The following is an 11,023-nucleotide window of genomic DNA, read 5'->3' on the forward strand; positions in this document are numbered from 1 at the left end:
TTGGATTATCCACAGCCCCGTGGCCAAGCTCTTTCTGTTGCAAATGACAAATCAATCCAATCATGCCACGAAAAAAGCTAAAGAACCACAAAAACGGGAGGGAGGGCCTCGAGTTGCACCGGCTGTGGAGGTTATCTGTCTGTCAGATGCGTCTTGTTAAGGTTGTAGTTTTCCAGAGGTCATTTCTGTGTGATATTCAGGGCTCTAAAAAATTCATGGCCAGCCATTAGGTGTTTATGACCACCTTTTATAACTGGAGATTTAGTGACATTTGAACTCGTGCCAGAGCAGTAAAGGTGTCAGAGGGCTGCCATGCCACATGCCTGCTGAACCGACAGGACGAAGGCAGAGCTGCTTTCAGATGTTAAGGATGTAAAAGAGCAGAAAAGGAGAAATAATTAATAAAAATGAGGCAGCAGCAGGATCCCGTCTTAACTCTGTTTCATTTCTTGTATTGTAAGCACAAGAGATGGATCTGCTCCATCAACCTGTCAAATCATCACCGCTGAATGCCACGACCATGACTGGAGTGCTGGATGAAGAAACACTGACATGACATTGATGGACAAAGATGAGCAGATAGATGAGTTATAAACATTAAACCTGTTCAAACATGTCAGCACACAGCTGGCACCAGTTTCGTGGAAAGATACAAAAACATCACACGTCAAATATTGTATTAAATAAACCAGTATTTTTGTCAAAGGACTTTGCTGCCATCTGCAGGATAATATAAGATGGCACCATCTGGATAACACGAAAGAGCTGTTTCCATTCAATTAAATCAGAGATCCACATTGATAGATGGTGGATTGGAATGTATTGTCCTCTCCAGAGGCTTTCTCTATGCTAACTAGACCATTATGAGCTGCTGCTTAGCAATAACTCGCTCTATTTTAAATGCATCTACATGTGGGATCCGTGCATTCATACAAATACTAACAGTTTTAGTTGCATATATAGTATTCTACCATACAGCAAGATCGTTATACACCTGAAACACAAAAAGCCTGGAGTGCGAATTGAGCAGGGACCCCCTTGCACAAGCGCTCATACTCGACGCCCTTCCTGTTAAAAGTGTGTTTGAGCGTCGCCAGCAGTAAACGGTGGCATTTCAAAATTGTGGTGCGACATGACTCCTGTGTTTATGGCCTCGTGCTGTTATTTCCTTTAATCTGTCTTACGTTCCCTGGTTCCTTTCTGCCTCTCTGTGTGCAGCCAGGGCTCTTCCACTGACTGATTGCTGCTATTAAAAAAGAAAGGAGCGGGGATACTGTCTTGGTTTTCCTTCTTCCTTTTGCAGTTTTATTTCTCAGTCTCAACCACCAGTTCTATTTTTTCATGTCGCTACACTCTTAGGTCTCAACATTCATCTGCTATTCCAATTTTATTTTAAAACAGTGGCCTCTGGCCTTGCCTAATGGCCTGTCCAAGGAAGTGGGGGGGGACCTTTTATCTTTGAAAGCTATTTGATTTTTAACTTTGAATAAAATATCAAGGTTGATCATTAGTGAATGTCCTAACTCATTTAAAATATCACATTTTGTTTCCAGTTGATGAAGTCCCACAAAAAAGAGAAATAATAACTATATTGGACTCGCCTGGGAAAACCAGACGAGACTAATTAAAAAACAAAAAAAACTGGCAGCAATAGGATTGCTTATTTTCCATTTTAATTAGCCGATAAAAAAAAAAAAAACTGACATTTTTTTTATTCCAAAAAGACTGATTGGTTTTCACAAATTAGCAGTTTCAATCCATTTGATGGCATGCTTGAATCCCCAGTTTGCTCAGTTAGAGAAGTATGATTTAAACCTTGTTTCTTAATTCAGCGTTCTGGAAAAGGTTGAGAAGCCTGGTTTCAAAACATATTTGAAAAGCAAACAAAAAAAGCTAAACTTTCTCATAAATATTTCACACAGAACAGCACATCCTCTTTCAAATTTTGCTTCTTGGATCTGGGATGATTCTTAAATGGGGCATTTAATCCAGTGTACACAATGGGAAGTGGCTTTGGCACAGTGTCTAAACAGAAAGTCACATATTTCTTCTTGGATTTTTTTTCCAAAATATACCCAAACAAGGACAAGGAATGGCTCTGGTATAAATTTGTGATAGGTCATCATTTGGTGCTGACTTTGAAATACTTCTTTGAAAACTTCAAGAGCAGTAAACATGAGAATCTTCAAACTTTGCCTCGTGTCTGCTTTCCTAACAATGTTTCTAAAAACTCATTTGGACTCTGGTCTCAAATGTCAGCTAAAGCACTCAGTTCAAAATATGCTCAGTACTGTGGAGACAGATAATGGTTCTGTAATGGGAAACACAACATAAGAATGATGGCTTCCAGAAAAAAACAAAACAAGCATTCTGCGGTGCTCTACAGTGAATTTTCCATTAATGATTAAGGACACATGAAACCGTCTGCAATGGAACCATTAAAGCTTCCTTGTAAACATGTCCATCTGAACATAAAAAACTTACATTCCAGCAGAGTGAGAGGCAGAGAAAATGAGTTCAGGATGAAAAATGAAGATGTGTTACAATTGTAGTTCGAGGAATACAGGCGGGAACTTCTAGCCGAGCTCTACGTGTTGGACTTCTCATCCGAGTGAATCTCAAATTTGCATAACGTAATCACTCAGCCGTCCCAGTCTGGCCCACAAATATGAGCACCGATAAAAAGAGGGCGTTCACTAACCACTGCATCGACTGAAGTTCACCACATAATGACAGGGCGCACCGCCTGTGTCTTTTATGTCATCATTATAGGTTTAGAGTGAGTCGGTATGTTTGCTACCGCTGATGCTAAAAGCTTAGGTCTCATATAATTCGGTGTCCATCCTCTGACCCTGCTAGTGTGGTAATTAACATAAAAGGTGGTGCACGGTTTCATTGCATGAAAGTGCTTCCTGTTTGGGGCTGAATTCTTTAAGTAGTCTTCAGGAATAGTTCCCCAGGCTTCTTGAAGGACATTAAAAGCTCTTGTTCTGCATTTGGCTGCCTCTGATAGATGACGATCTCACACTGCTTCAGTGTTAAGGTCGAGGCTCCGGGGAGACCAAACCATGACTGATAGTGTTCAGTTGTGTCTATTTCTATCCAGGTATGCTTTAACTGCACTGTCAGTGTGTTTGGGATCAGCCCCACACCATGGCAGAGCTTCACTGTGTTTTACAGATGGCTGTAGACGCTCACTGCTGTACTTCATTCCTGACCTCCTCCATACAGCACACAGTGATGATGATTTATACTCCATAAGCTTTGTTGGCACTAGTTTTCAGTCTGCTTTCGTCATATCTCAGCTTTTTCTCTTCCTTAAGAACAGCTTCTTGACAGCCACCCATCCACTGAGACTGAGATTTTTGATGATACTTCAGTGAACAATCAACTGAAGAGTCAGATGCATCTCTCAGGGCCTGAGTCAGTTCTTTGCTGGATTTTTTTTTTTTTTGCTCAGACTTGGAGGACATGACTTTTAGGGACCATTCCTGTGCTGTGGATAGTTTTTGGCCTGCCACTTCTTCTTTTGTACTTCACTTGTCCAGTTTCCTCAATTTTTAAAGAATACACGTTTTTGGCTAATAGCTCTTTCGGAATCACCTCGTCTACAAAGAGCTTCATTTCATCCCTTGATTTGCTCCCTTTTCTAAGCTTGAAATTGAAGTGGGAAGTGGCTTAACAAAACAAATAAAAAAAAAAGCATTCCTCTGAAAATGGTCAAGTACAAGGGCTGATTTGAAAAAGAATGAAAAAGCAGCGAATGTCCAAAAAAAACAAAAAAACAAAAACAAAGCATTGAGATCTATTATACAAAATTGCTTTAAAAATTGCAAAAGAGTCTGGCTCCTTGGAAGACGACATGAAGGGTGGCTCCAGACTAGTGTGCAAATAAGAGTCAGACAGGCTGTAGGTTCCAGTTTTCATTGTATTTCAAATAAAAACAAACCCAAGCGCATTTGCAACATTCCTGATAACTCAGCGGAGTGGAGTGCTATTGGCCATATATCATGTGAGGTCTCATTCCTAAAGAGTCGAGCACAACTTCCTCCCCCAGTGACCATGTGGACTTCTGTGACACATCAGCTGCTTAACTGTGGCCTGCATGATACCACTGAACTATAAGAGCATGGGATTATGTTTGGGGGAAACATAATGAACAGCTTTCCTTGCATACAGAGATAGAAGTACTGTATAAAATTATGTTATTTAACTGAGAAGTTGAGCCATTATTTTAAAGTAAGTGCAACAGCAACTTAAGGCATTTCGAACTTAATTGTTTTTGTCTGCCAGTTGTTTGGCTTCAGGACATAGAACTAAATTAACCTGAGAGGGAAGGACTAATTGGAGCATTGTCACGAAAGGCTTCAGGTTCAGATATCGAGTTCAATCAGCAGCATTTTACTGATTCAGCAACAATTCAGTGAAATCTTCTTCACTCCGAGGCTGTTTCTCATTTGTATATTAGTTAGTTTTTGGGAAATAACCCAAATAAACTACCTCGTTTCCAATTTGCTACATAAGTATGTATCACTATGTATCCACTCACTATTCGGTATAATATCTACTCCGAGTATTAATTATCACACATTTTATTAAATGTGTCACATATTTAGTCTTTTGGAATAATAACTGTATTTCTTAGTATTGAAAGTTTCCCAGTACAAGTGGGATGAATCACACTTCTCACCTTGAGGAATTATCCACTTCTGTTCAGACATGCCTACACAGAATGATGGGAATGAAGTTAGAGGAGACCTTTGTTTTTTAATATGTTTTCCAAGTTGTGCTTGTAACACAAAGGAGATCAGAAGAAGCCACTTGCAGCGCTCTCAGGCATTTTGGGGGACAATGCCTTGTCATATGTAATGTCGCTTCATCTCGGGATTTCAGGAACAGAGCAAATTCACTGTGTCATTTCTGCGGCATCCATGAAAACATTTGCTACAGGTATGACCTTTGGCTAAGTTCAGGCAAAGTTTAGTTGGCTGTTTTCTGGGGTAGCTTTCATGCCCTGGATCGTTTTCTCTACTCAGCTTGTTAGGCTAAAAGCAAAACAACACGCTTGGGGGCTAGAGTTCTGGGATGGATGCATGTCAGCAAAGAAATGGATATGTGTGCATGCTCGCATGTAAGTTTGATTTACATTGTTCATCCAAAGACAAACTGAACATTAGCTGCTTTCCATTGAGCTAACAAACTCGTTTCATTTACCTCTGATAGTTAAAGGGCTCTTTTTTTGCAGCTTAAGACATACACTTAAGTTGACCTACATACAAAGCAGTTGGTGGTCTAGCTCATCTTAGTAGATATTAAATAATATATTTACTGTTAAAAAATTAAAAATGAGAAAAACCATACCATGAGTCATAGTTGCAAATGTACAAAAGTTTTGTCATTTGTTTATTTGCAGAAACAGATAATGACAAATACTAATGCCCTTTAATCCTGGTATAAGCTCTGAAACCAAAGAAGAGGTGTGAAATGAAAGTGAATGGCGTGACTGCAATGCAGCATCACTTAATTCACACAGGTGCTGTTTACCCACGTTACACAGAATATACATTTCTCTCAGTTGCCAGAAATATAATGAATAAACATAAATGCAATATCTGAAACTGCACAACTAACTTGGTGGGAACAAAAGTTAAGAGATCCTCTTTATTTGGTCTTTAGGTCTCTGTATTTGTACATTCATTATCATATGAATTCAGCAACAGCAGTGATTTATGATTTTTTTTTTTTTGCAATATGAATCTTGAATATCAGACTTACATTATTATCTTGCTGAAGAATATGCTGATCAATATTTAATCATTGTGATTTGAAGAATTAAAGAATTTAAAATATTGTTAAATACTTTGCAGGCATTTCATGTAGGTCTACATACTGCTGTTTCCAGTATGTGCTTGTCTCAAGTAAATAAATCAGCACCGTGGGAGGAATATGTGAATGCAAGTGAGCATATTTCTGTGTGTATGTGTGAGAGTGAGTAGTATAAAAGATGCAGGAGAGAGTGAGAAAAAGTATATTTGTGTTTTTGTGAGAGTTGGAAAAAAATTGCGTTAGGGGAGATAAAAGACTCGGTGCCAATTTTCCTACTATGGTCACACTTGCATAATGTTGAGGGAATCGCACAGAATCCTTTTAAGGTGTCAGCCAGAGTGAAGTATAACATCATTTACTGGAAAACTGTGAGCTCAGACACACACACACATACACACAAACACACACAGAGTCAGAGCCAATGTAGGCAAACTACAAGGTAGAAACTAATGTGTATTGTATAGAATTTAAGCAGAGTGATGGGGACTGATGCACACAGACTCAATTATAACGTAAAGAGGAGTTTTTAACTTGTTTGCAGTTTAACAGTATAGCTAATATGAATCACACATTTTGGAGTTTACTAGACTAGGTTCACAATGTTAAAAAAAACACTCTGTTTTCCTTATGCAGCGCATTACTGGAGCAATTCTTTTTTGCCTGATTTCGGAATTTCTTTCCTTTCTCTCTGCCTCCTTGTGCTTCCCCTCAGAAAAAGTCCAGTCCAGTCCAAAGAAAACATTGAGTGCATGGACTACGCCAGAATTAGATGCAGCCCAATCTGGTGAATTGCATTTTAAAACCAGAGTAAGGCCAGTCCACAGTGTATTCGTGCGATTGTTTAACCAAATAACTTGCATTGCAACTGTTTACCATTTGAAAATGCTACGTTGCACAACAGCACAAACGAGTGAGCGATGAAGTCAGCATGATGATACTGTGGACTGAGGGAGTATGTTTGTTCTGAGAATAACAAAGCAAGAAGTCTGTACAAATACGACTTTATTGAAATGTAGTGTATTTGTACTGAGTTGAAGGGACAAGAACAGCAACTAGGAGAGGCAAACTGATTATGCACTACATGCCAAAGTAATGGTTGAATAAATAAAACCAACGCTGTCGTCCAGTGTAGTTACAAAAATGTGCTGCAGTATAGCTGATCACGATTGCTTTAAAAAGTTGGTGTGTAAGGAATTTGCTGTGGACAGAGTCAAAAACATAGACCTATAAAACATTACACAAAAGCATTAAAAGCAAAATTTGCACATCAGTGTTTTAATGTATAGGTAATAAAAGACTTTTCATGAAAGAGGAAGCAGACTAGAACAGGCAGCGTACAGTTTGTTCCCAGCGAGTATTTAATATTTTCTTCCACCAGTCATTGCTCCCTAGTTTCCAGTTTCTTGCATCTTTCTACACTTTAGCTAGGAGATTTATTACTTAGCCTACTGAGTTTGTAAAAATGTCTCACCAATGGTATAGCCCATTAGGCATAGCATCACCAAGCAGCTTATTTCACTTGACAGCAAGGACTCTGGTCAGGACAGTGTAATACTTGGGGAAGTTCAGGCGACTCCCCAGATTACTTTGCTCATGTCGCTTGGTGAGTGATTCCTGGCTTAAACTGAGACTGACAAAGGTAGTAGCTTATTGTCTGAACCCTTCAGCAGAATGCCAAAGTTTCAAGTGTGATAAAGGATGTTCTTCAGGACTAACTGTTTGTTGGCAATTTAGTTTCAATTAGCTTAAAAAGAAACACTTTATGTTTACTGTCTGGTTGCTGTAGCATTGCTTTATTTGGAGGCTGACCAATTATAAACCATACCTGCAAGGAGTTAGTTGAATAAATGTCCTAATCAAATGTTCTAATTGATGACCAGCAAGTATTCAGACTCAATCACGTGTGTGTTAATACAACGCCAAAAAGTGGACATCCCAGCAGTCCACTCCCAGAATCAGATTGTCAGATTGTGCAATGCTCAGAGGGCCTCTGTTAGCATGTTAAAGACTGAAAAAGTTTGTCTTGCTTGGGATAGCTGTAAGTAAAGTTTATTTATTTATTTATGAAGCGCTTTTCACAGACGGTCAAAATGCCCTGTACACAAAAAAAGTATGTGTCCACATTTTGGACAGAGAGGACAGATGGTTTGAAAGAGGAGTGAAAGAAGCCATTTACGTCCACTGTGAGCGACCATCTTTGAACAGAGGCGGTGGTTTACGACACCAACTGTCTGCCATCTATAATCCAGTTTTGAGATCCCTTCCCAGACGCCTTAACGCCCACTCACATCCTGGGCCATCTGACCTCAGGAAATCGCATGATAGGGTGGGGCCAGGTTTCACAATGAGCTCACCCAAAACCCTGGCTGATTGTGACCCACACCCGCTTTCACACCTTGGCTCATGTGATTAAGTAGAGGATCATCAGGGGGTCCTTTGTTCCTCTTTGAGGGGAAACTCCCACTGGGTTTAAATCTGGGACTCCCCACCATTTGACCCTTAGAACTGAAGAAGCTTCTCGGATGAGAGGTGAAACGTCTTCAAGCAACTCAAAGAAGTCCAGATGCTTTTCTTTCCAAGCTCCTTAGACGACTTTCTGTGTCGTTTCTGGGATGCTTAGAACTCAAATTGCACTGCTGGAAATAGTTTATTTTGATGCACATGCTGTTTTTTTTGCAAATTTGCATTATAATATTTATTTTTCGTTTTTCCTGCAGTATATAAAAATTGGTGTATTTCAAAAAAACAAAACTATGAAGACAGTTTGGGCGACCGTGGCTCAGGGGGTTGGGAAGCGTATCTGTAACTGGCTCTCTGTCCTGGTCGTTGTGTCCTTGGGCAAGACACTTTACCCTACTGGTGTTTGCCAGAGGGGCCGATGGCGCGATATGGCAGCCTCGCTTCTGTCAGTCTGCCCCAGGGCAGCTGTGGCTACAACCGTAGCTTGCCTCCACCAGTGTGTGAATGTGAGAGTGAATGAATAGTGGCATTGTAAAGCGCTTTGGGTGCCTTGAAAAGCGCTATATAAATCCAATCCATTGTTATTACATTATTACATGTTATTACATTGTTATACTCAAAATAAATTTCCTGTGGTGGGAAACTATTTTGTGCAAATTTTTTGTATTTACAGTTTTAAGTGATAAGCCTCTTAAATTTCTCTAACTAGAAATATATGTTAAAAAAAAAAAAAAAACGATTTTCAATTTCTTTGTAGTTTATTGCACTTTTTTGCAATTTATGTAATTACTATGCACTTAATGCATACATATAGAATAAAGAATACATAAAAAATCACTTAAACTCACAGTTTGCACGCTGGGTCGAAAGCTGGAGAGTAAAAGTTTGTTTTTTAAAACGAGATCTCAAAACAGCAAGTGAAGGAGCGATGGCAAATGATTCCACAGTTTTGGAGCCACAAGTGCGAAAGCTTTGTCACCTAGGAATGAGTAAAAGCATCTGGTCTGTTGACCTGAGGGAATGAGATGGGACATACTGTACAGGTGCAGCAGTTCAACAAAATGTGGCACAACCCTTAACAGACAGATTAACTAAAATTAACTGAAATGCACAGCATCATGGTGAAAATCAAACACAGCATATCGGCACAAACACCTCACACCAACTTTCAAGCAGACTGGTGGATGGGGAATGATGTTGGTGGGGCACCTTGCAGTAATTCACCATGGACTCCTGTTTAGATTTTTGGTGTGAAATGTGAGGCCAACTGTCCTACAGCTTAAACATCATTGATCATTGCAATAGGACACAGCAGCAGATCAACGCCAACATGCTCAACGTGTTTAAAGTGCTGCATACAAGCTACTGAGTGATAAAGTGTACATAGTTTTCGTATGTACACTTTGCATAGACGTCTGTAAAAATGTTCTTTTTCCGGCAGAAACATGCACTGTCATGTCAGAAAGCCATGTTGTTTATCTAAAAGAAGTTTAAAAAGTTACTATATAAAGGAGAACGTTCCAGATGTTTTGGCATCACACCTCTGGTTCTGTTTCTGGTTTAGACAGGGTGTACAAATAAGGAGGGAGTCTATTGGAAGCATACAAGACAGCTTGCCGTTGAGATTTAAAACAAGGCCAGTCATGTAAACAATAGTCCTGAGAGGGAGAACTCGGTGGCCCGCGACCTTCCATCACTTTGGAGTGTTTATGCTTTTCTACAAGATTATATTCAAGTATTTATTTGCATGCTTTCCTGCATGTGTCTGCATTAAATGCAAGCATCTGACATAATTTTGTATCATAACTTTGGAAAGCTTGCTTTTACTCCCACGATCCATTCAGAGATGTTTTTGTCATTTCTTTCCAATGCACGAATGCTATATAGGTTACACACTGATATCTTTAGGCTTTAAAATCTATAACTTTAACTACATTAACAGAAGAGTCTGGTGTGTTACGACCCATAAAACAGACTTTTGGACATGCGGCTGGCCCAAGTGAGATATTTAGAAACAATGCCACACAGTTGTCATTTTGATTTGATTTTACCGCTTGTAAAAATGTTGCTACCCACAAAGTATTATAACTACACTGGACCTTTGTTCTTCTTTTGTGCCTGCCACTCATGCTTTGCCATGGCTTCCTGGATGCGGATAAATGATAATGATTTGAGATTCTAGTACTTTTCTCTCTGCAATCCTTTACGTTCGTGTCGCTTCACATCCAGCAAAAGAATTTCTGGTGGTATTCAAAAGTGACAAGTATAGAAATTGAACATTGTTTCTAATTCTGTTCTTGTTTTCATTTTATCATAGAGCTTTATAATTAAAACATATTTTTGTGACTGTAAACAGAGTCTTAAAATGAATGCTAACAGCCTTGCGGTATCTATTTGCGTTCAAAACATCTGTCCTCCAGCCTGTTTTCCAAAACATGAGATAAAATGCTCGAGGGACAACTTTGTCCTTATTAAAACAACCTGATTGCCGTCCATGTGTTTTGGGGGGGGGGGTTCATTTACTTTTTGCTTGTTAACCTTTTTAGATCACTTGCCAGCCTTTAAAAGCAAACATTTTTACAGTCCTACTTTTTTTTTGTCTATGCTCTTCTGCTGCATGGAAAAAGAAAGAGTGCCTTCCTAAAGCCCTCCCCTCCTTTGACTTCCTGGGAGGAGTGTACTGTGCAAAAGGAAGCAAGCCTGGATGAGGGGGAGATGAGTATCAGAGTAGGAAGAG

This window comes from Perissodus microlepis, chromosome 15 (genome assembly GCF_051167445.1).
Source record: "Perissodus microlepis isolate ML-2025 ecotype Zambia chromosome 15, ASM5116744v1, whole genome shotgun sequence".
Classification (NCBI taxonomy): Eukaryota; Metazoa; Chordata; class Actinopteri; order Cichliformes; family Cichlidae; genus Perissodus; species Perissodus microlepis.